Source organism: Crassostrea angulata, chromosome 1 (genome assembly GCF_025612915.1).
Source record: "Crassostrea angulata isolate pt1a10 chromosome 1, ASM2561291v2, whole genome shotgun sequence".
Taxonomy (NCBI): domain Eukaryota; kingdom Metazoa; phylum Mollusca; class Bivalvia; order Ostreida; family Ostreidae; genus Magallana; species Magallana angulata.
In genome coordinates, this window is record NC_069111.1 from 33,649,301 (window position 1) to 33,673,742 (window position 24,442).

The following is a 24,442-nucleotide window of genomic DNA, read 5'->3' on the forward strand; positions in this document are numbered from 1 at the left end:
TATATTTTATAGTATTGTATGATATCGCGTGATAAATTATGATATTGTATGATACAATATTGTTTCGTATCATATTGTATCATATAATTTACATAATATGATATTGTATATAATAGAGCACAATTTGACAACATTGTTTCATGTCGTATGATTCAATATCGTAGCATATGATACAATTTCATGTGATACAAGTATATTTTTATAATACAATATCATCTTATACTATATAAATAGTGCCTGTTTGGGAGGGTAACAGTTGAAATTGACACCCCGAGAAAACCATTGTCAACCGACGCGAAGCGGAGGTTGACAATGGTTTTCGAGGGGTGTCAATTTCAACTGTTATCCTCCCAAACAGGCACTATTTATTTTGTTATACTGAATGTCTTTTTTAAAAATTTTAAGAAAATTTTACAGCTTTTATATAGGAATAACGTGAATTCTACAGCGAACCGTACGCGCATAATTTTCGCGCATGTAACATTTTTTAATGTTACCCGTTGCCAAGTGCGTTGCTAACGCTGAGGGTAATAGTAAATATTATTAACTGCGTCTTAACCAATCAGATTTCAGTATTTAACATGAAAGTATAACAACATATTTTATCACACGATACATTATATGTAATAGTATACAATATTGTATCATATGATACAATATTATATATTTCAATATCATGTGATACAATACTTTATTATATAATACAATGTAATTTTATACAATATCGTATAATAATTTACAATATTATATAGAACAATACCATATGATTGATCATATCATAATGTACAAAATTTTGATACAATAAACATGTAACATTGTATCATATTATTACTTATTAGGTTAGTTACTGACTCACTACGGAAATATATTAGGTTGATCAATCTCATAGATGGCGAGGCGAAGCCGAGCCGTCTATGAGATTGATCAACCCAATATATTTCCGTAGTGAGTCAGTAACTAACCTAATAAGTGTTTTGTTTTCCCGAGGACTATCAAGAGACATATTTATTCACAAATAGCGATGATCTACGTAAAGCCATGTACAAGATGCCTAACATCTCGTCCAATTTAACTCATTTAAACTCTTCAAAATTTTCAATCTTACCTTTCAAATATTCTTTAAAAATCCTTGTTTACCCATGTTTACTTACAATGTTTTGTTGCTATTCAATTTTAAATGTTTCCTCCTTTTCCTCTGCAGAGATTTGAGCAAATTTCGACGCTGCCATTTTGTTCTGCTCCAGACAAAACAATGTGACGTCAATATTCTAAGGGCAACTACTCCAATTTTAAAGAATTTCAAAGGGCAACTACTCCAAATACTTTAAGAACTTACGGCATGCGGTTTATGTATTAGATACTATGAAATGTCGAAATGAGTAAGCAAAGCGTCGACCAATGACGGCCATATTGCCTAATATTATTTCTCACAGAACAAATATAGAGATATATGAGGCAATCACGTGCTATGTTTAAACCAATGAAAATGTGACATTTCAGTCCAATGGAAAACAAAATACAATAGCGTATCAAATCATACAATATATGTAATAAAATGTATCATTAAAGTCATCACAACAAACACATCTATCAAGTAAGTTTGAGGATGGTAAGAGTTTTTTAACATCCTTTATTAATGGAGATCATGTTCTGTATCTGGCCCTCTGCTACTTCATTAATATTATAGTGGAATCAACCACGCAAGTTTGAAATAGTACTATTATCTAATAAACATGCGACCTGTCCCAAAAAAACTAGACCTTTTCCGGAATGCGAAACCCATGGCTCTGATTCAGCCATCCACATCTGTGTAGAGCATCAGAATCACAGGAAGCATCTTCATAAAGACTGAACCAAAACAAACTAAGATTTGTCGTTCAAAGGGCACAGGCTCTAAAAATCTTAACCTCATCCAGCATCCAAAACTTATGGCTCAGATTTAGCATTCAATTCTGTCAAGTGCATCAGTATCATAAGATGTATGATCCATGCGAGTTTGGTGAAGTAAGGGCCAGTAATAACTTAAAATACAGGCCCTGCAACAAAAACCAAGGTCCCGACGCCAGGGGTATGGCATAAGCTACTTCGACTTAATCGTGGTGAGCTAAAAAGTGAAGTTTGGTGTATCAAAAATATTCTTTGTATTTGTAAATTGATTTATTATCAACAAGGAATTGTTAGCATTCATTTACACATACATATGCATACAGAAAAAGCCCCAAACTTTTAACATACACAAGAAAACATGTACGTGTATATGTTACAAAATAAAATACTCTTATTTCATTAGAAAGTCAGCAATAAGATACAGATTGTTTAAAACTGGCTAAAAAAAATAACTAAATTTTGTTTTTAAGAGAAATATTCACAATTTTCGAAAAGAATCCCGCAAATTCAATAAATTTTTGAAAACTAAAACAATATAACTCATAACCTAAATGGAATTTTTATAAAATACTGCAACGTGATTATAATGAAGTAAAAATTATAAAACTAAATGATTCAATTTAATAAAGTAAATAGTAACAATGTAAAAAAAAAATAAAAACAGGGAATATCTCAACACCATGTTTTTTTTCTTTGTAGTGATCATATTTTAAAAAATACATTACAATATGAACTTAATAAATCCTTCAGCTTTCATTTTAACTTTCACAAATAAATTTTATCACATCTTTTACACTGATCCAGTCTTTAAGATTCCATAAACATCCGTCTAGAATTACTGCATTATAAATTAATTCAAAACAATGGACATTTTTCATTTTTATTGAGTTTCTGTTAATAAACTCACTTGAAATATGGAAATTGCATCTGGTTCTGAACAGTTGAATTGTTTAATACCATGTTATAATTATGGTTATGTACACGTAAGTCTTATATATATTTTTACATATAAAACAATCATGTTACCTATAATTTTAATATTTTACTTGTACCTATAAAACCCATACTAAAACCTTCTCAACTAGAGGGATATATTCAGACATAAAACAACCAAGCTACCTTTATTTTGATACACTATCTTACTTGTTAACATAAAATCTACACTACATTTTTTCAACAGGTCAAAGGTTCGTTTTTTATGCTATGGAAAATTTAAAGTAGAGGGACATAAGAACATAAAAACATATGTAAAAAGTTTATTTTCTCAATGGGACGGGAAAGCATATAAAATACGTAAGTAAAATAATAACTAAGTATATGTAAAATAAATTCCATCACAGCATTCGAATCACATGCATGTAGCGTAAGTCAAATAACAATTTATTATGCCTGCAAATAATAATTTGAGTACATAATTTGAAATACCTTTGTACACTTCCTACATGTATATTGGAGAAGTGAAACTAGAAAAAGCAAACGAGTAGACAATAACCTCCTTGGCTTTAAATATTTCCTTACACTGAACCCATGTTAAACACACAAGACTGAAATAACAGCAACAATCGATTTGATAATTCAAATTAAAGCTGCTTGGTCCGATTTTTTGGTTATTATAGTATCAAATAATTTTCTATACAAAGCAATAATCTTAGAAAGTTATGGACTTTCTTTTATTTACACCAGCAGAATCGGTCTCCTTTTAAAGTTAGAAATATTCAAAGTAAATAAAAATAATTTCTCTTTGGGCAAATGAACAAACCAAAATGCATCATGGGAATGTTTAGAAACGGAACCGTTTGGTTTCCGCCCCGAATGATTGGGTTTATTCACTTTGCATGTTATGCATCAATTGTAAACAAAGCAAACTTCAGAAATATGAACGAAAAAAATGTACACAGGTTATTTTTAATTTGCCTGAACATTATGACCTTCATTTATAGCGATGCCAAAGTCATAATACATGTACAACCATAACCATCGTTTGAAAGGGTACACAAAATTAGAAATAAAATCGGACCAAGCAGCTTTAATATTTTAAGGTCGCATTAAATATTCATATAACAATATCAACTCATACACTAAGTATGAAACTACAAATATTAGATGTTTTTTTTTTAACCTAATAAGTAAAAAGTCCATAATTTTATATGCATTTTGAAATTGCGTAACAAACTGTTCTTGCGGCAGAGCCAATTATTCCATGTCAAGCTAGCAGAAAATGTATCCAAAGGACTATGTGCGGTATTATGCATGTTTTGCACCCAAAATTAAAGTTTTATTACAAGCTTTAAAAATAAGATGGAAGATAGTTAAAATCGTAATGAAAATAAGGGTGTTAAAGTTTATCACCAAAGTGACGTCATAATGTAGAATTGACGTCATGAAGATTGCCTTATTTTGATAAATCAATGTTTTGTAGCAAAATGTGGGTGTTTTCCGATGGTTTTTCCACTGGGAAACATCGAGCGCATACCTGGTCAAGTACCATTTTTTAGTATAACGTGTATAATTATCTGAAGAAAAACATGTTAAAATTGTACTTGAGCAGACCTGCACTCTATATTTCCGAATGCAAAATATAAAGCAAAAATGAGAATATTTTTGTTTGTTTGCACATTTGCGAGAATTAGGTCATTTGGATGACATCATAGATAACAGCGAATAAGCAATGACAACTAAAATGAAGATTAAAGTGATAGGCGTCCACTGTACAATGATTTTTGAAGTTTTGGTTTTTATACGATACTATTTAAAAATTGGTTAAATTTGGGGGCAGATATTCGACCTAACCGCACATAGTCCTTTATAAAATCAGAATTGAACCAAAAAAGGCACTTGAATCTATCACAGTGAACCTGATATACAGTAATTCATCAATAAGCTTTTCAATTATATCATTGTATGTGAAGTATATTTCAATTACAAACACTATATGTTTAATAAGGCCAGCATTGCCCAGCAAAAATCAAAATGTGATCAAATATGTAAGTTGTCAGGTATGAATATGTTCTTTTTGTCCCATGATTAACATTTTTAAGTTCATCTGTAGAATCCCATGATTTGCCTTTCAGAAAAAAGCATTTAGTTTCTCAGCCACAAGTTGGACATAATACAGATGAGATAAGTGGAGTATAAGACTGGAAGACACCTCCAGCCAGCTTGCTGCTTCCTCTGTTTCTCCTGCCTTGAAACAACAGAGAAGAGGACTCAAAACTTAACACATAATGGTTTCTATTTCAAATTTTCTAAAGTTACTTTATACATGTAATCAATGTAAGCGTACTCATAATTTTACCACAAAAGCAAACTACTGTAAACATATTGACTGCCGTCATGAGAAAAGGGCCCTTAAGGTCAAATTTTCACAAACTCACTTTTTTGTAAATTCTGATTGGTCAGCTCTTACTGAATACAAATATACAAAGATATCCAAGATCTTGTGTGTTTTAAGCATTTTATGACAATTTTAGAAAGAGATGTTAACACGACTTTGACGTAGCTCATCGAAAACATCACGACGTCACGAACGTCAATTTTTTTTGGCTTTAATTTTTTTCTCCTATACTTCCTTTCATCGTCTTTAATTGTTTGAAGTAGAACTAATTAATAATTTTGTACAATTCTAGATTTCTTACAAGTTTAACAAAAGAGATTAAAACATTTTGAATATCCAGAAAAAGTTAAAGTTCTGCACACTTCTGATGACTCCACGTGCACTTAAAGTTCTGCACACTGCTGATGACTCCACGTTCACTACCCCCCCCCCCCACCCAACATAAGATAGATAGATAAAGGATATCTAAGGAAAACAAATATCAAACTTTTCCCCAACCTTTATATACATCAAAGTTACTTAAGCTGCCGAGAAGCAAATTGAATAAGCAAACATGTAACAAACATAAAGATGGTCAAATTTGATTCCTATGTTTCCATAATTTCGGGGCATTGTCAAATTGCATATTGTACACACGAATTTATTTTCAAGCAAAGAAATATTTATCCTTTTTAATTAACCTTTTGCACGGAAATTTTTTCGCATTTTTACTGATATTAATTTTTTTTAAGTATCTTCATAGTTCTTAAGCAAGTTTAAAATCAATTACATCGGATTTTATGGTGTTAAATTATTGTCATGATTTCTCTTCTCTTTGATACGTTTTCAAAACTTGATTCTTATAAAATTACCGATGGAAAAAATCGGCTTTGACTGTCTCACTGAAAAATAAATGTGGACAGTTGATTTGAGAGAAAAGATTTGAACAAAAATGGCATCTCATATTTATAGATTAAAATTTACATCCACTAAGTATGATTCCCTTTATTTCTTACGAAAATTGATTGTAATTCAAAGCTCTATAGAAACAGACAGGACTGAAATCAACTCGGCCCAGTTCTAACCATGCAGGTTACTGATCGGTCGAAATCTTAAGCAACCTAAGAAAAATCACGGAGTGCACGAACTATATAATCACGATGATGCCAAACCCAAATTACCATATAAGACGCTCTGGCTACAGCTTTCATCTATCGTCCTGGTGTACATTAACAATAATTTAATGACCTTTACTTACTTTTTACGATAAATTCAATTCATTAGTTTATTTTAAAAAGAAAGGTGTACATATAAACAATAAAATGCTTTCTTCGGTGAAACATGCGGGCTATATAAGTAGCCACATTACAGTTACGTTATTTTTTCGGTATTAATCGCTACTTTTTTGTTTGTGTTTATTGTTTAAATATACTCATACACACCTAATTAAATATATCAAATACGACAGACCAACAAAATACAGTAGCCACCAACGTCCTGAATCTACACTTCCATTCAATCGCTTTGTAAGTTCACGCATACCGTTGAATTTTTTATGATGTGATTTTTTATAAACCATAATTGAAACAATTAATTATAAATATAAGCATTGTTCACTTTTTTTTCAAAATGCAAGATTGAAAGTAAATTTCAATAAGACTTCTGCATTGAATATGTCCATTCGTTTACACTTATTGGTAGTACAGTGCCGATAAACGTAGATTATACTCAGTGAGAAGTAACATTTTTACATGTTGACTATATTTAATTTTCTTATTATCGATGTTAAACGATGAATGTCACAAGATAGACGTTTATAGAGTGCATAAAGTTGCATACGGTATTCCAAAGTTTTAAGAAAAATCGCGAGTATCGGATTTTTTTATTGCTGTACATTGTAACAAATACACATAAACATTGACTTCAGTATCAACGAAATTAGTTCCTTGTATAAAAAAGAAAAAATGAGAAACCATCATCTATGAAGGTGAATTGTACGGCCATGCATGTTATTAATTGTAAATGTAGTGTTTATATTTATCGATAAACATGAATTGATTTATAAAACGGCAATTTTATCGACTTAAGATCAAACGTAATGTAGTATAATGATTGCGTTTACAAACCTGTTTAATCTAGGGAATTTTGAATCACGACGTAATTGATTTGAGATGAATATAATCATATAATATGCCACAAATCCATGAAAACGTGGTGAGTTTTCAGGCATGTTATGACTGATTTTTATGTACGTTAGCTCAAAAAGTACACAGAACAAGTGGATTTGGGTTGTTGAATTGCACAAGAAAACAAAATGTGTTGCGCTCAAATAATAAACAAGGTTTTCATTCGTACAGGTATATATACTTTTATGTTGTTTCATTAAAGGCACTTTACATGATAATGTCACTAAGAATAAGATTTTTCTATGAAATTAAATGCGATATATCAGAGTAGATTTTTACGCTGTCAAAATATTTCTCAAACTCTTCTAATCTGTTAGTTATAGCTTTTTAACTCGTTAAAAAATTTCAAAATTTCTTAAATTGTAATAGAATATGCGAGAATGTATTTTTTACGTCGGCAGTAGCACTATAATTGAGACATAGCCGCTTCTCTTGTGTTCCTTCCGACTAATTTAAAAAGTGTAGAATCGCCTCCCGTGAGGTGAACTTTCAAACTTATAATTTGAAATATTTGAAATTAATGGTTTCTATTTCAAATTTTCTAAAGTTACTTTATACATGTAATCAATGTAAGCGTACTCATAATTTTACCACAAAAGCAAACTACTGTAAACATATTGACTGCCGTCATGAGAAAAGGGCCCTTAAGGTCAAATTTTCACAAACTCACTTTTTTGTAAATTCTGATTGGTCAGCTCTCACTGAATACAAATATACAAAGATATCCAAGATCTTGTGTGTTTTAAGCATTTTATGACAATTTTAGAAAGAGATGTTAACACGACTTTGACGTAGCTCATCGAAAACATCACGACGTCACGAACGTCAATTTTTTTTGGCTTTAATTTTTTTCTCCTATACTTCCTTTCATCGTCTTTAATTGTTTGAAGTAGAATTAATTAATAATTTTGTACAATTCTAGATTTCTTACAAGTTTAACAAAAGAGATTAAAACATATCAGAGTAGATTTTTACGCTGTCAAAATATTTCTCAAACTCTTCTAATCTGTTAGTTATAGCTTTTTAACTCGTTAAAAATTTTTAAAATTTCTTAAATTGTAATAGAATATGCGAGAATGTATTTTTTACGTCGGCAGTAGCACTATAATTGAGACATAGCCGCTTCTCTTGTGTTCCTTCCGACTAATTTAAAAAGTGTAGAATCGCCTCCCGTGAGGTGAACTTTCAAACTTATAATTTGAAATATTTGAAATTACTTCACAGATTACTGTTAGATTTGAACAATACTGCTCTGCATCGATTCGGTATGTCTCAGCCTTCAACCCCTCTTATCAACAACGAGTGTCCAGTGTATTTTGTTTTTAATTTATTAAATCAAACATGTATTGCTCATGCAAACTTAAGTTGTATAATTTTACTCAGATTACTATATATAAGGAATAAGGAATCATTCTTTGAGTATTATGAGGTGATAATTTCGGTCGGGGCGTGATCAAATCCAATAAAGCCCGAAGGGCTTTATGATAGATTTGATCATGCCCTGACCGAAATTATCACCTCATAATATTCAAAGAATGATTCCTTATTACTTATATTAATATATTTTTAAGCCATCGCACGATTAAATATTTAAATATAAATAAGCAAACCCCGCTGGCGCCTCAATTTGGCGTCATTTGTATTATGGGTTATATAGTACAAAATCGATACGTAGTGTTATCACGGGCAAAGACATTGGAAAATGAAAAATAAATAAATCATCATCGGAAATCCACGACCAGTCTTGCATTCAATTATACGCGTGTGCGAGACGGGTCTTTGCTTTCTAACAATGATTTATAAAAAAAAAAAAAGTGATTTCCCAATTAGAGCATAATTACGAGATAATAAACTCGTAATAACGAGATCATTTCTCGTAATTACGAGATAAAAATATTTTTTTATGTGGCCCTTTTCGTCTTTCGTAATATTTTCATCCAACACTAGAATGTAAAATGTGGTGTTTAAATTTCATAGCGGATGCAAAAGCAGCAATTTTATGACGTCTCAGCAGCCGATGCCTACAACTTGCAAAGCTAAATAATGATCAGGTAAAAGAAATAAATCAAAGTACTGATAGTACTGAGAAGCGCTAACCCAGCTTCTGTGTGTATATAACAATATGTTTATAACATTTCAGCTTCTGTATACGCACTAAATTTCCTCATCACTGCGCGGTAGCCCCTGCAATGAAGTATGTAAGCCCCCTACATTAAATTCAAAATAGTCCGTACATTAGATTCACAATATCCCGTGCAGTTATGTGCATAAACCTCTGAAACTGGTTCTTTAACTAGTTTAAATGATGTATAATTCTGCTCATAGAGGGCGGTTATTCGATGCACCGGAAGTAGAAGTCTAACGACAATAAAGCGCTGAGCAATGCTTAGCGCTTTAAAAAGAGATTGACCTACCTTTAATAAAAATGGATGAAGGACTTTTCCCGTGTCATCATGATAGTTGAACACAAGAGTTTCCAGCCAAGAATTGTCAGTATTGCGAGGGTCATCACAAATCCCTTTATATATCTAGATTGAAAAAAAAAATCTTAAATCTGTCATCAATTTATCAACACTTACCTTAAAATTGTATTATATAAAACTGTCTTAAATATAATTGATATATAGTTTAAAATAAATCTGCATATGGAGTTGTATTGTTTAGATTTTTCGTCATATTCCAAATTTTTAAAAGACAAGAGATGTTTGTATTTTGACCATGATTGTTGTATTGAACCTATACAATGTACCTCCTCTCCTTCCTCCATCATGATTTTGAGGTCACTTTTAATTTTTTCCTCCATGTTGCTGTCTTCGACCAAGGACCCCAACGCTTCCTCTGTAAACTCAGCCTGCAGGCACTGGGAAACTTTCTGCCCAGGTTCACACATTCCCTACAACACCATAAAGGCCAACCAAATGTCATTGTATACTGTGGAATCATTTAAATTCATGGGGGCCAATATTCAAGGATTGTCACTTTTTATATCATTCGTGGGGATGTAATTTCGTGGATGCGTTGGTTACTGTTTCAGTAACAAAGGTATACTTTTTCTAAAATTGTTTTCCTTGAGGATTTAAATTCGTGGGGGAGGGGTACCCACGAATACCACAAAAATTGAGCCACCACAAATTCTAATGATTCCACAGTATCTACAATAGGCCTAAAAGACAAACAATATACCATCTTTCATATTGCGAAATGATAAGTTTTTTTAAAACTAATCAGATTCATGATCCAATATCTAGCAGTAGACATATCAAATTTTTATCATAATCAGGTCCATAAACTTTTTTTCAGTATAGATCATTCAAGACTGTTGAAGTAATTCTTTTGTTAAGAACATTAATGTGATGATTTGTAATTGTGAATAACTTACCCCTGGAATTGACCATAATTTATTGTCTTTCCTGAAAATGGCAACAAACTCCAACACCTTTTTCCCCTGTTTCATGACGACATTTCCTATATCATCCCTTTTCCATCTGTTGATAAACAGTACACATATAAAGTTGGAAGGACTTCTTGCTGGACTAATGCACCATGATACAATAAATATTCTGTCCACATACATATCAATGTCATTTAAGCAAATGTACATGCATATATAAGAAAACAGTTGATTTAGGCCCAGAGCATGGCTTGAATAGAGGCATAAACATATTCTGCCAAAATTATTTTTATAACACATATTTTACAATGAAAAATATATTCAAATAACTTTAAAAATATGTGTGAAACAATCATTTTAATCTTAAAGATGATGAATTAAATATTCAATCGTTGCATCACCTGCAATCTGTTATTTAAGTGGCGTTAAAAATCTTTCACAATGCCACAAGTAGCTTTGTGTTATGGCATATAGAAAGATTTTGACCAAAAACACAAAAAAATCTCAAATCCTTAATTAAATTTCGGGATACTTAGCAGTCTGACCTGGTCACAATGGGATCCCCACAGTGATTCGGCCCATATCGTCCAAGGAGACCACGACCAATTAAACCTGTTCGACCTGTAGGGTTTAATGGGAGTCCATCTTGTACCTGGTATGTACCGACGTAACTTTTTCTGTTAACTTTATTAAAGTCGTCATATTCATTGAACTTTATCTTTCCAATTCTCTCTTCAGGCTTCCTGTTGTGAAAGAGAAAAATTTGTGAGAATGAAATTTATTATTGTTGGTACATGTACATGTATGAGTATATTATTGTATAGATCTGGAAGTTTCAACTATATGATGTTGAGCTGATAAAACTAAGATAATAATTAAGGAAGTATTTGTATTTTGTTTCACATGTAATTGTTGATAGAAAACATTTACTTTTTAAATAGCAATAAAGTGGTTTTGCTTCTTTTCCAAAACATTAATAAAGATAAGTTTTGAGAAATACTTCATCCAAACATTATTCAATGTACCACTGAAGTATATTAATTTTCTTGTAATGTGATTTCATCAAGACCAATAAAAGCTTATGAATTATAAAATAATCTGAAATTCTTAGCTTTAAAATTCAATGAAAATATGGATACACCAAACATACATGAAGATAAGGTCTATAGTATCGGCCCAATATAGATGTTCTTTAACCTCAGGTGCCTCATATATAACTGGATCATATTCCGGAAAAGGAATCTACAAATACGAAAATTCAAAATGGGACTTTTTTTTTTAATTACCAAAATTTTATGTATATGAGCATAAAAAGAAAATTATTTTGCTTGTAAATCATATATAAAACATGTATATATAGTGTTCACTTAAACATTCTTCGAACATTTTTCTCTTATAAACACAGAACATCAGGCATTTTATATAAATTTTAACATTTCTTTGCATCATTTGGTCTCAAAAAAAATTTCAATTCTATAAGCCAGGGTAAATGAAAATCATGAAGATTTGGCATAGCTTAATTTATACTTACAACCGATAAGCAGTAAAATTCCATTCATTTGAAATTTTACAAAAAATCTTATAATCTAAAAATCATTACCTGTAAATTTTAAAAATTCAAAACTGCAAATAATAAGGTTCTGAAGCACATCAAAACCTTCAGTTTTATGCAAGGTAAAAAGCATAAAACTTCTTAGGCTACAAAATAAACCTAAAACCAAATAATATTTCGATGTCGAATTGAGTACAAGTTTTTAAAAACAATATTTTATGTACTAAAATTTGACAATATATATATTACCACCTTGAACAGAAATTGTTTACAAACGACAAATGGTCTTCATTGTACGTCATGATCTAAAAATATGTGTTGCTGGACATCTCATAGCACCAAGAGGTGTTAAACAGTATGAGATTAACTTTGAGAACACCAACACATACTATGGAAATTTATGATGATGCAAATATAAATATATCAACTTTTAAAATGAATTTGCATTTAAATGTAATAAAATTTGGAGTGGTAGAAAATGTGTTTTAGACAGCAAACAGCCCAGAAGAAGCAGCAGACTTAAGGGTCACATTGCTCACCTGAGCAACACTAGCATAATGAAATCTATCCCCAAGGATCATGATTTGGTCAAACTTGAATTGACATAACCTAAAGATGCTTCCACACAAGTTACAATTTTTTTTATCCTTTTCCGCCCCAAAGATTATAATTATTTTTTTTATAAAACTTGAATCTACACAATCTGAGGATGGTTTCAAAAAGTTACAGCTTTTTTAAGCAAATGGCTTTTATAGAACAGATTTCAAAAGATTTTTAATTATTCATTCCTACATTGTAGTAAGTTAAAATTTGCCTTACCACCCCCCCCCCCCCCCCAAAACACTGTGGCCCCACCATTCCCTGGGAATCGTGATTTAAACAAACTTGAATCTAAACTTGATAGCCTTTCTAGCCATTTGGTTTTTGAAAAGATTTTTCTTTTAAATATCTATGTGAAAATTTACACCCCCCCCTTTAAGGCCCACCTTACTCTCTGTGGAGCATGATTTGAACAAAATTTAACCTAATGATGCTTCAATCCAAGTTTCATGCATTTATTTAGCCAAACAGTTTTTGAGAAGATTTTTGAATAATACTAACAAATTTTAATCATTCATGTTTATTTCCCATTGAAACAGTGCATCTCACTTCATTTTATTAAACTTGAATTCCCTTCACCCAAGAATGCTTTTTGCTAAGTTAAATTGAAACAGGCCCAGCAGTCCTGGAAAAGAAGTCAGACAGTGATCAAAAAACTCAGCTCAGTTGAGCTAAAAATGATTATCAGTAATAGGGATGTCAACGAGACAGTAAAATCAAATTAAAACATGGAAGAACTAGCTGATATTTTCCAAACAATTGTATGCATATAAGATGGCAATTTTTTAATGCACGAGATACTTGGTGTGTAATACAAATCTATTTGAACTGAGATGCATGAGTTATAACATGTATGTCTTGAAGTCTTGTTTTTGTTAATATATTGTTCTTTGGTGACAAAACAGGCTGCTTTTAGAATTGAGTCACAAAAATACCTCAAAACAAATAAAATAAAACTATATCTATGCATCAACAAAATAAGTGTTTGTGCAAAAATTAAATAATGCTTTAAATTATTTAAAAATTACTTATGAAACTTTATAGAAAAAATATGGCAGAGTGCAATATTGTCTCTGTGGTTATTATTCACCCTCTTTTATCTTTTTGGTTTAAGATTTTAGAGATTTCAACTGTACTAAGAAACTATGTGAAATTCGGAGGTTTGCAATAGTTTGAACGAAATTTGATCTTTGGCAAACAAGGTGAGTATTTAGGAGAACTGGATAGTTGTGGCCATTTTTAGACTCTATAATTTCATTTAAAAGGGCTCATTTTCAGGCTGTATTGATCTCCTTTGGAGGGAGAGCTAACTCTATAGAAAAATACAGGAAAATACCTAATGTATACTGTGGAATCAGTAGATTTCTTTGCGGCTCAATTTTTGTGGAATTCGTGGGTACCTCTCATCAACAAGTTAACATTCTCCACGAATAAATAAATTCGAGTTATAAAGTCGTATTTCGTTTTATAAGTATGAAAATACACGAAATTACATCCTCATGAACATGCAGAATTTAAGCATTCCACGAAAATTGACCCCCACGATTTTTAATGATTCTACAGTATCATTTCTAAAAAGCTTAGGATAATATGACCGTTAATTTGTTGACCTACAGCCTCCTGTCAGTACTAGATAGTTTTAGAGGTTGTCTAATAGCATAGAAAAACATCTAAAATGATGCAAATGTATGAAATATTGTGACATTATTGATCAAGTCAAAAATTTAACATCTTATTTTTTTTATAACATAAAGCAATTTTCTACTTAATGATGTGATAATTAACACCTATTTTAAACCACCGTACTAACTTCTCGAATATACTTAAGTAGCCTTTAAGTGCATGAAGAGCAATATATATCAACTACTGGTATTCTACAAGAGACATAAAGGCCACATCAATATCTGGAACAACAATGTCTGACTTTGACCCAAGTAGCTAAGAAAGCTTTGCAATTTCCAAAAATAAAGACAAGGTGTGACAAAATAGTTTTTTTTTCAAGAAGAATTATAAGATATTTCTTTAATCAAGAAGATGTTAAAGTAATCAAATGAGCAACTCTTATTGTCACAAATACCTGATCGAGTAGTGATATGACCTTGAACAAATGACATGCATGTAAAGGTACCACAAAATATCAATCTAAGTCTGTAGAATCTGTTAACTACTAACTTTTATTAACAATGACTTTATTTTACAATATTTACATTTTTCAGTGTCTTTGCACATGATAACACTACGTATCGATTTTGTACCATATATTCCAATAACTTCAAATGACATATCGTACAATGGCTTAAAATTATATAAATATAAGTAATAAGAAATTATTTTTTGAATATTACGATGTGATAATTTCGGTCAGGATGTGAACTTTTATCATAAAGCTCTTCGGGCTTTATTGGATTTGATCACATCCTGACCAAATTATCACCTCATAGTACTCAAAAAATGTTTCCTTACTCCTTAACATAAAAACTAGCAGAATATGTACTAGTATATTGGATATGATAGTAGCAGCAACTAGTCTTTTTTCTCCACTACAGAAAATGTCAGGATTAAGTTTGTGGCTGAAAAAGATCTGCAATATTAACACAGCAACACCCTGACATGCAAATCATCTGAAATTTTCTTACATAAGAAATTAATATAAAAAATGGTTAAGCCAGTAATTAACAGTACTGACCTCCCAGCTGACTTTGTGGTCAGGGACAGGGAACCTGTTGATACGCCTTTGGGGGTATCGGCGCAGTCTAGCCTTGTAGTTTAAACGTTTTCTCTCCTCTACAGTATTTTTCACCAATGCCTTGTCTTTCTTCTTCTTCTTCTGTTTTTCTACAACAAATAGATTATATCATATTTAAAAATTGAGTGTGCACTGTAGTCTTTTATCATTATTTAGATCACCAAGATGATCACAGACTGTTTCTATTACCTGCATGTATTGAAGCTACCCAAAGAAGTATATGTAGCATTTTAATTAAGTTTTAGTATACATTAATTTTCTTCCACAGTAATACACACATTTTAAACCTAAATTTCAGTCACCAATCTCTGTTAATTAACTGCAAACTTCATAGTTAATAAGTTTTTATTATATTTTGTATCTCTTTATTTAAAACATATGAATAAAATTAATTACCACTTTTGTTTTCTATTCAATGTAAAAAAAAATGAGTTTAAGAGTATTTATAATATAACTGTTTTGCAAAAATGTTTTTAAAAACTCATACTTTTATTTTTTTACTATAAAAATATAGTTCTGATGCTTTTTCTGGCATTCAAATACCCTTTTCACCTCAACATTAATTACTACATATATTCAGAAAGTTTCACATTTATTTTGTGTTTTGAATTATTTCTAAGAACTATATATTCAGCACAAGGTTCATGTATTAAAATACATGTATATGCAAATTGGCAAAATCAGAACTGCATGAATACAGAAAATATTCTTGATATTAGAACATCCAACACTAATCTACCGATGAAGAAATTGATGTTATGATATAACTTCTGTTATGCACACTTAAACATACTTTCCTGCTACCTTGCATACAAGCATGTTATTTAATGCATCCACATTATTGCAAGGGGATATAATATAAGTAAGCTTAAAGTTATTCTCTTCTTATTTAAGCAGGCTGGCCAGTTGGCAAAGAACTGACCCCTGGTTTGGCAGTATAGTTAGCAAAGATAGTTATCTTGTAATCAAACTTCATGTAGTGTATTTAAACTGACATAAAGTCATAAAACCAAGACGACTGAGCATGCAGTTTTTTGTTTTTGTTTTTTGTTTTTGGAGAAACCAAAATAGGATTACAAGTTGTTACTTGCATGGACTTAATGTCATTTACTGACTTTTTTTATAAGCATGAGAGGGTCTACAAATATGATATGAAAAATTGATGCACTATGGGGAAACTCCAGACATGTTAATTTAATGTCGGACGACACGTTCCTTGAAATATGATAATGATTTTTCAAATTTTAAAAGGCCTGATGATATACCAAATGAAATTATTTCTATTTATATCATTTTTAAAATGATTAAAATCTAAAATAAATACACCCCAACACCAAAACATTTTATAATCTGAATGCTTTGACTGAAAAGCAACTACCATGAGAAATCTCTCTATCAGTGTATTTATACCTGTGCAGCATGGGAATATATAAATATAAATACTTTCTTGACTTCATGTCAGCTTCAAACTTGGAGCCGTTAATTAATATTAAGCAAAGCATAGAAAATCAGTTTAATACCTGGAAAAGTACGGCAATCTGCACTAACTGATGAAAAAAAAATACAAATTTGTTTCAAACCCAGAGCAGTTCCTCTGCAGAAAAGGAAAACATATAGCTTTTTCATGAAATAGCTTAAAAAATTAGGACAAATACAACATACCCCTTTTCTATAACCTATGTCTCTTTAAAAACAGGGTTGCAAGGGTTACTCTGAAATCAGTTCAAAATGGTGACTTTAAGGTTACAGACCTTTGGTCAGTACCCATGATTCTTCTGAAGCAGGGTATATGTTTAAACTAGTGACAACCCATAGGAAACTATGGTCATAAACTGGACAATGTACCCTACACTTTCAAGGGTGCCCCTTCCTCTGGCACAGCATTTTCTTATCCTTACATGTATAGTAAAAAGTATAAAATTAAAATGTATATCTATATACACCAAAAATCAAATACCTATTACCATAGTATAAACGATTAGCATATGCTGTCCTTTTGTGGCTAGTTCTTAATTACTGGAGACCAGGTAATATAGCAGTTGGAGTTGTATGGTGTTAATAAACTGTGATAAGTTATAAATATAAACTATGAACTCACGTGTATTACTGCTAGACAATATCCCATGTTTTCAGGAAAATTTCAACAGGAATTTAACATACAGTACAGGCAACGCGGATCCCGTATTGGCCCGCGTTACCGTCACGGTATTTATATCGTTCCCGCGATTCATCATCGCGGTTTTTGATCGCGGTATGGATTGCGACCGTGATGACACCGCGACGGTGTGAGTTACCGTTATTCCTGCTGCTGCTTGTTGTTGTTACTTTACCTGTACAGTACAGGCAACGCGGATCCCGTATTGGCCCGCGTTACCGTCACGGTATTTTTATCGTTCCCGCGATTCATCATCGCGGTTTTTGATCGCGGTATGGATTGCGACCGTGGTGACACCGCGACGGTGTGAGTTACCGTTATTCCTGCTGCTGCTTGTTGTTGTTACTTTACCTGTACATTACAGGCAATGCGGGTTGCGTAAATCCACGTCAAATATGCGACTTCAGAATAAAGCCTAACAGCTGCATTGTAAATAAATTGTGGTCCATATTATTATAAAAGTAATAAATTATATTTATGAAATAGAATTTCATAAAATCGGAAACTACATTCGAATTACAACATAACATGATTATTACGCTGTTAAGTTTTATGATGTGTAAATAAGAACACATTTCTTTGTATTTGACGTGCTTAGTTCGGTTATTATTTCTATTAGTTGATAATACTGTTTTTATAACAATCTTAAAATTAAATATTTTCATTAGATGAACTCGTATCAATGCAGAGCAATTTCATCTTCTCATTTATAAGTTGACACGCATAGCGCCGTAAACTGTCAATACATGTCTATGTTTTAAATTGAGAAATGAAAAAATGTCGGGAATCAACTAACAAATCTATTTTTCCATTCAATAATAAAACTATCATTCATATAATTAAGTTGGTGCTGCGTTAAAGCACATGGAATCTAACGTGTTATCAGTATGCGTTTCCTGTGTATACATATAAAGTTTAAGTCACGATCATTTTCTTTGTATACATGTAGTGATTAACAAACTCAGGGTAGAAAACGACATGCCCTTGAGGGTTTTCACACCTATTCAAGACAAAAGAAAAATTCTATATCGCGTACGGCTTCGTCTAATCGCACAACACCTTACAGGAGAGAGAGAGAGAGAGAGAGAGAGAGAGAGAGAGAGAGAGAGAGAGAGATGGGGCGTTTGGGCGTAATTTAACGTACACTGATGTGAAATATACTAAATATATCCAATACTAAATATTCATAAAATTAGTATTCATAAAAGAATATGGTACACTGTGATTGAATCCATCATGCAATTTCAGATTTGAGTCCACGTGCTGCATAAATTTACCGTGGCGGGGACAGGTAGATGATGAGTTTACCGTGATGGGAACGCGGTATACCTGTCTCACCTGGCCGATCACCTCGATGTGTTTATACCGTGACGGGGCGCGGGAAACAGGGATCCGCGTTGCCTGTACTGTAGGTGTGAATTAAATAACCCTTCCAGGTTCTCTTATATTCTTGTACACAGGAAATGATTTGTTAAATGGAACTTAGTTTTCATTGAACTTTTGATTAAAAGAATATGAGATTCTTAATTGCCGGTAATATGGCAGTTGGAGTTATATGGTGTTAATAAACTATGATAAGTAATAAATATAAACTATAAACCTCACATGTATTACTACCAGACAATATCCTATGTTTTCAGGAAAATTTTAACAGGAAGTTAATCATATAGGTGTGAATTAATTAGCTCTCCCAGGTTCTCTTATATCCTTTTCCACAGGTTAAATGGAACTTAGTTTTCATTGAACTATTAATTAAAAGAAATTTGAGATTCTTAATTACCGGTAATATGGCAGTTGGAGTTGTATGGTGTTAATAAACTATAATAAGTAACAAGAGGCCAATTGGCCTTAACGGTCACCTGAGTAGTATATAACCCATACACAAACTGGTTGAGGAGTCTCAAATATGCATTTAATTAATAAGGTTTCATTCTGGAGTAGAATAATTATAAATTTGTAATGACAACCACCTCCCTGCCTGAAATCTTAAAAAAAACCTATGTAACCTATTATTTTAGTGAAAAACTTAAAGATCTGGTCTACAAAATCATGAATCCAGTTTTCCTTTTAGGTGTGTGGGAGTAAAGAAGATTATTATTTAACATTATATGCATTAACATCAATACATCCATTTTGGCCCTGCCCTAGAGTCAAAACCCATACTTCAGGGGACATGGAAATTAAAATTTCAGTAGAGGACTTCCTGGTTAACATAATTATAAGTCAGTTTTTATACAGGTGTGTGAGAATAGAGATGGAATTTTTCAAACATAATATGCATTAACACTATATTGCCCCCCCCACCCCATGTCCTGAACCCCTGACCCAGGGGTCATGAATTTCACAATTTAGGTAGAAGAGTTAGCGGACATCAAAACCATGTATTCAGTTTTTTGCCCACATGTGTGGGAGTAGAGAAGAAGATTTTTTAAGATTTAAAACATTTTTACTATATGGCCATATTGGCCTGACCCTAGGGCCTGAACCCCTAACAAAGGGGCCAAAAATATCACAGTTTTGGTAGAGGGCTTCATTGACATTATAACCAGGCATTTAGTTTATAACAAAAATATATGGAAGTAGAGAAAACGATTTTCTAAGATTTAATACATTTTAACTATATGGCTATATTGGCCCCACCCTAGAGCCTTAACCCCTGACCCAGGGGTCATGAATTTCACAATTTTAATAGAGGGTTTCATGGAAATCATAATCATGCATTTAGTTTTTAAGAAATATATAAGGGAATAGAGAAGAAGATTTTCTAAGATTTAATACATTTTTACTATATGGCCATATTGGCCCCACCCTTGAGCCTAAACCCCTGACCCAGGGGGGTATGAATTTCATAATTTTGGTAAAGGGCTTCATGGACATCATAACTATGCAACCAGTTTTTTCCTCACATGTGTGGGAGTAGAGAAGAAGATTTTTGAAAATTTGGCTTTTTACATATTTGGCCCCATATGTGGCACCATGGGATGGTAGAGCCATATTAATTTCTCAGTTTAGATTCCTCTTACCATAGAAATGCCTCACACCAAAAATGGTAACAATCGGCCTTGTAGTTTTTAAGAAGAAGTTAAAAATATAAAATGTTAACACACGAGGAACAGCGACGGATGAAAACGGATAGCAATAGGTCACCTGAGTTAACTCAGGTGACCTAAAAAGGTGTAAGAAAAAAAAATTAAAAGCCTGTCTGATAAATGGATGCGGAAAAATTATAAACAGAAAACCACCATAAATGAGCTTTTGTTCTCCTCAAGTGAGCAAAACGGTAAATACGTATAATTCTTAAAATCATAATGATAGTTATTCTAAACATGCTAAAAGATCAAGATTGTTCTGTGAAATTGTGAGCTTGAGCTTACCATTTTCTCTCTTGTCTTCAAGCATCGGAGCCACTCTTGTGTTCTTCTCTTGTTCTTGTAATATTTTCATGATCCAATTTAAAGTTACATTACTTTGTTGCATCTGAAAAAAGGGTTTTAAGTTGACATACCATTGCAATCTTGAGAATTTCAAGAATAAAAAGAAATTAAACTGGGATTTTTTATACATTCCCTAGCTCTTGAACAAAAAGACCAAGAAATTAAAATGTCAAGATACAATTAAATTACACTATGTTGATGAAATAAGAAGAGGCAAAGGTGTTTCAAGGAATAATTGCATATCTATGGTATACCAAATTCACAAAAATTAGCTTAACATTATTATAGTTTCATTTAGTCAGTAACTAGGTTTATCGACATTAATTATAGTAAGGGATTCATTAACTATACTTTTTATCTGAAAAACCATATTTAAAAATTTGTTCACTACTGTCTACATGTTTATAGTTAATGAATGGTCTTCAAACTTCATCTGTAAATAAATAAATGTTAACAGTAGATTTTGGTGTAACTAAACTTTATAACCAATATACCTACTTTATCGACTCTGAATCTACGTGAAGCTCATGTTTGTGAATTTGATAACGTGTCATATACTTGTATATTCACTTTATGACCAAAAAAGCAACCCCCCCCCCAAAGAAAAACAACCAAAAACCCACCAGAGCCCTTTCCCCCTTTACAAGGCACATGCACCTGACATTATAAAATTAAAAAAATATATACAGTACAGCTCACGAGTATCCCGACAAAAACACCGACCACCGTGTTTGAAAGTCCACGCTGATCTTGGAAGTATCGGTGCCTTTGATCTGTTGTTCTCTGTTACTGCCACGAAACGAGAAAAAACACGGTGCGACACGGTGCAACGCGATGCCACACCGACAGTTACGCGGTGTAACACGCGGTATTTACCTGTGAAAAAAAGGCGGATTTAGAAATAAAACTTATAAAGAATGAAATATTTATTGATCTACGTAAAAGAATTAAAGACAAAGAAATTGAAATAAATAAATACAATTTTTAGGCACGCAATTTTCAGACGTATGCGATTGTTACGGTTGATTTTTGTTGATATTAAGAACAAGAAAAATCGATATCTCCCACATAAAGGTTTGATCAATTAAAACACTAACTAAACACTTTCTTTTTCTTTTTAAAATTCAAATACACGGTTCCATAAGTTTTTGTTTCAGTCCGTTTTTAAACGTAATAGTAATCGTAGTTACTGTAGTTTGGCAGTGTCAATAGTGCAAAGAATCATAACTGTGATCTTTTCTCATTTATTCTCTATTCAACGATAACAAATCTAACGGATTGTTGAAAACAACTGTACTTTCTCTAAATAATATAATTATACATTTTTATATTTAATATATTGTCAAATTTTCTTTCTTTTATACATAATAATTATGTGTGATGCACTTGTCCATGTAGTACGTGCGGTACATATTCATAGCGTTTAGAATCCGTGGATCGGTTCTTGATAATTTTTTATTTCATCTTTATAAGCAACTTGAGTTTAGAAATTATTTGTGTTCCAAGGCACGACTCAGTATTGAGAGAGAGAGAAAGAGAGAGAGTACCAGTATGAGTTTAATTTTAAGTACAATTTACTTGTAATTCAGTGTAATAAGTTAGATTTATAGTTTCCATTATATTGAACCCTTTTCCCTAAAATTGCAGTAAAATCTAGCTATTATAGTATGCAGTCAGAGTCCACGTGCTATCCCTGTCAATCAAATCAGCCCGCGAAATAGACCATGTGCTCCTTCCATGATAAGGAAAAAGTGTCGTTCTATTGTTTTTTTAAGTCCACAAAATAGAAAAATGTTTAACAATGAAGTATTTAGTGTTTGAAATGTTTAGTTTCTTCATTTTTATACTGCATGTATGAGGGTTGGAATATTGCGTTGTGAAATCTCTCTCTCTCTCCCTCTCTCTCTCTCTCTCTCTCTCTCTCTCTCTCTCTCAGTGTGTTCTTTTGTGCAATCATGTTAGAATTCATAGTCGGAAACCCACGGCCAGTCTCGCATACGCTTACTGACCGTGGGTCCTCCCATTCAACTTTTCATGCTTTTATCTGATTGGCTTGTGCATGATTTTCTGAAGGAATACATGGCCGAATATTATCAATATACAAAATCCATATGCGAGAAGTTTTCTCTGATCGATTTAAAACCCTTTCAGAAAGACACAATCCATGCTCTGTTATCTAAAAAGGATGTATATTTATCGGTTAAAACAGGCGGAGGGAAAAGTTTGTGTTATCAATCGTTTCCATCGTGTTGGATGGAAAAACACGGAACCGACTGTAAAGTGTTAGTTATTTCACCGTTATTATCCATAATGAAAGAACAAAGTGAATATCTAACGTCCATTGGATATACAGCAACATACATTGGGCAAGGTAATAACGAGGACGATCTCGTTTCTGGTGAATATCAATTCGTTTTTTCATCACCCGAGTCCATATTATCAGTTACTAAATGGAGAGATTTGTTGACATCGCCACCTTACAAAAACCTGGAGTTGTTTGTTGTAGACGAAGCACATACTGTGTTACAATGGTGAGTATGCTTTGAATTGCAGATAGATAAAATATTGAAAACATTATTTTTATGCACCACAACATGACACATGGACAGCACACACTTAAAATAACCTTAAACTATATTATCTGTCTACAATACTACCTGTTAACAAACACATGATATTAAGAATCACCAGGATACACTAACTCTTGTTTTGTTTCGATGGTCTGATACCATGCTTATATACACACACTAAAAAGATGTGACAATGAAAAGTGACATTGAGATTTAACACATATTTTCAGGGGGGAGAGTTCCAATGGTGACAATCCATTTCGTGAATGGTATGGAAAGCTTGGAGAGATAAGATCCTTGACTGAATGCCCGGTACTTTTAATAACAGCCACCGCAAATGCAGCTGCAAGAAAATGTATGAGAAAAAAATTCTGCATGGTTAATTACATTGAAATCATTGACAATCCTGACCGCGAAAATGTGAAACTTTTTGTAAGGAAAGTCAAAAGCAGTGTGCCTTTAGGGAAAACTTTTTCATTCCTGATTACTTCTGTGAGAAAGGAGAAAGAGAAGTGTCCACGGTATATAATATTCTGTACGTCCATAAAAACTTGTGGTGAACTCTTTTCCATGTTCAGAATGGAGTTAAATGATGATATTCAGTACCT

General features: G+C 32.3%; 1 pseudogene; it reads right to left on the reverse strand.

Moving 5' to 3' along the window:
- Positions 1 to 4,954: 4,954 nt before the first annotated feature.
- Positions 4,955 to 24,442, reverse strand: part of LOC128190673 (transient receptor potential cation channel subfamily M member-like 2) — a 267,840-nt pseudogene continuing 248,352 nt past the window's right edge.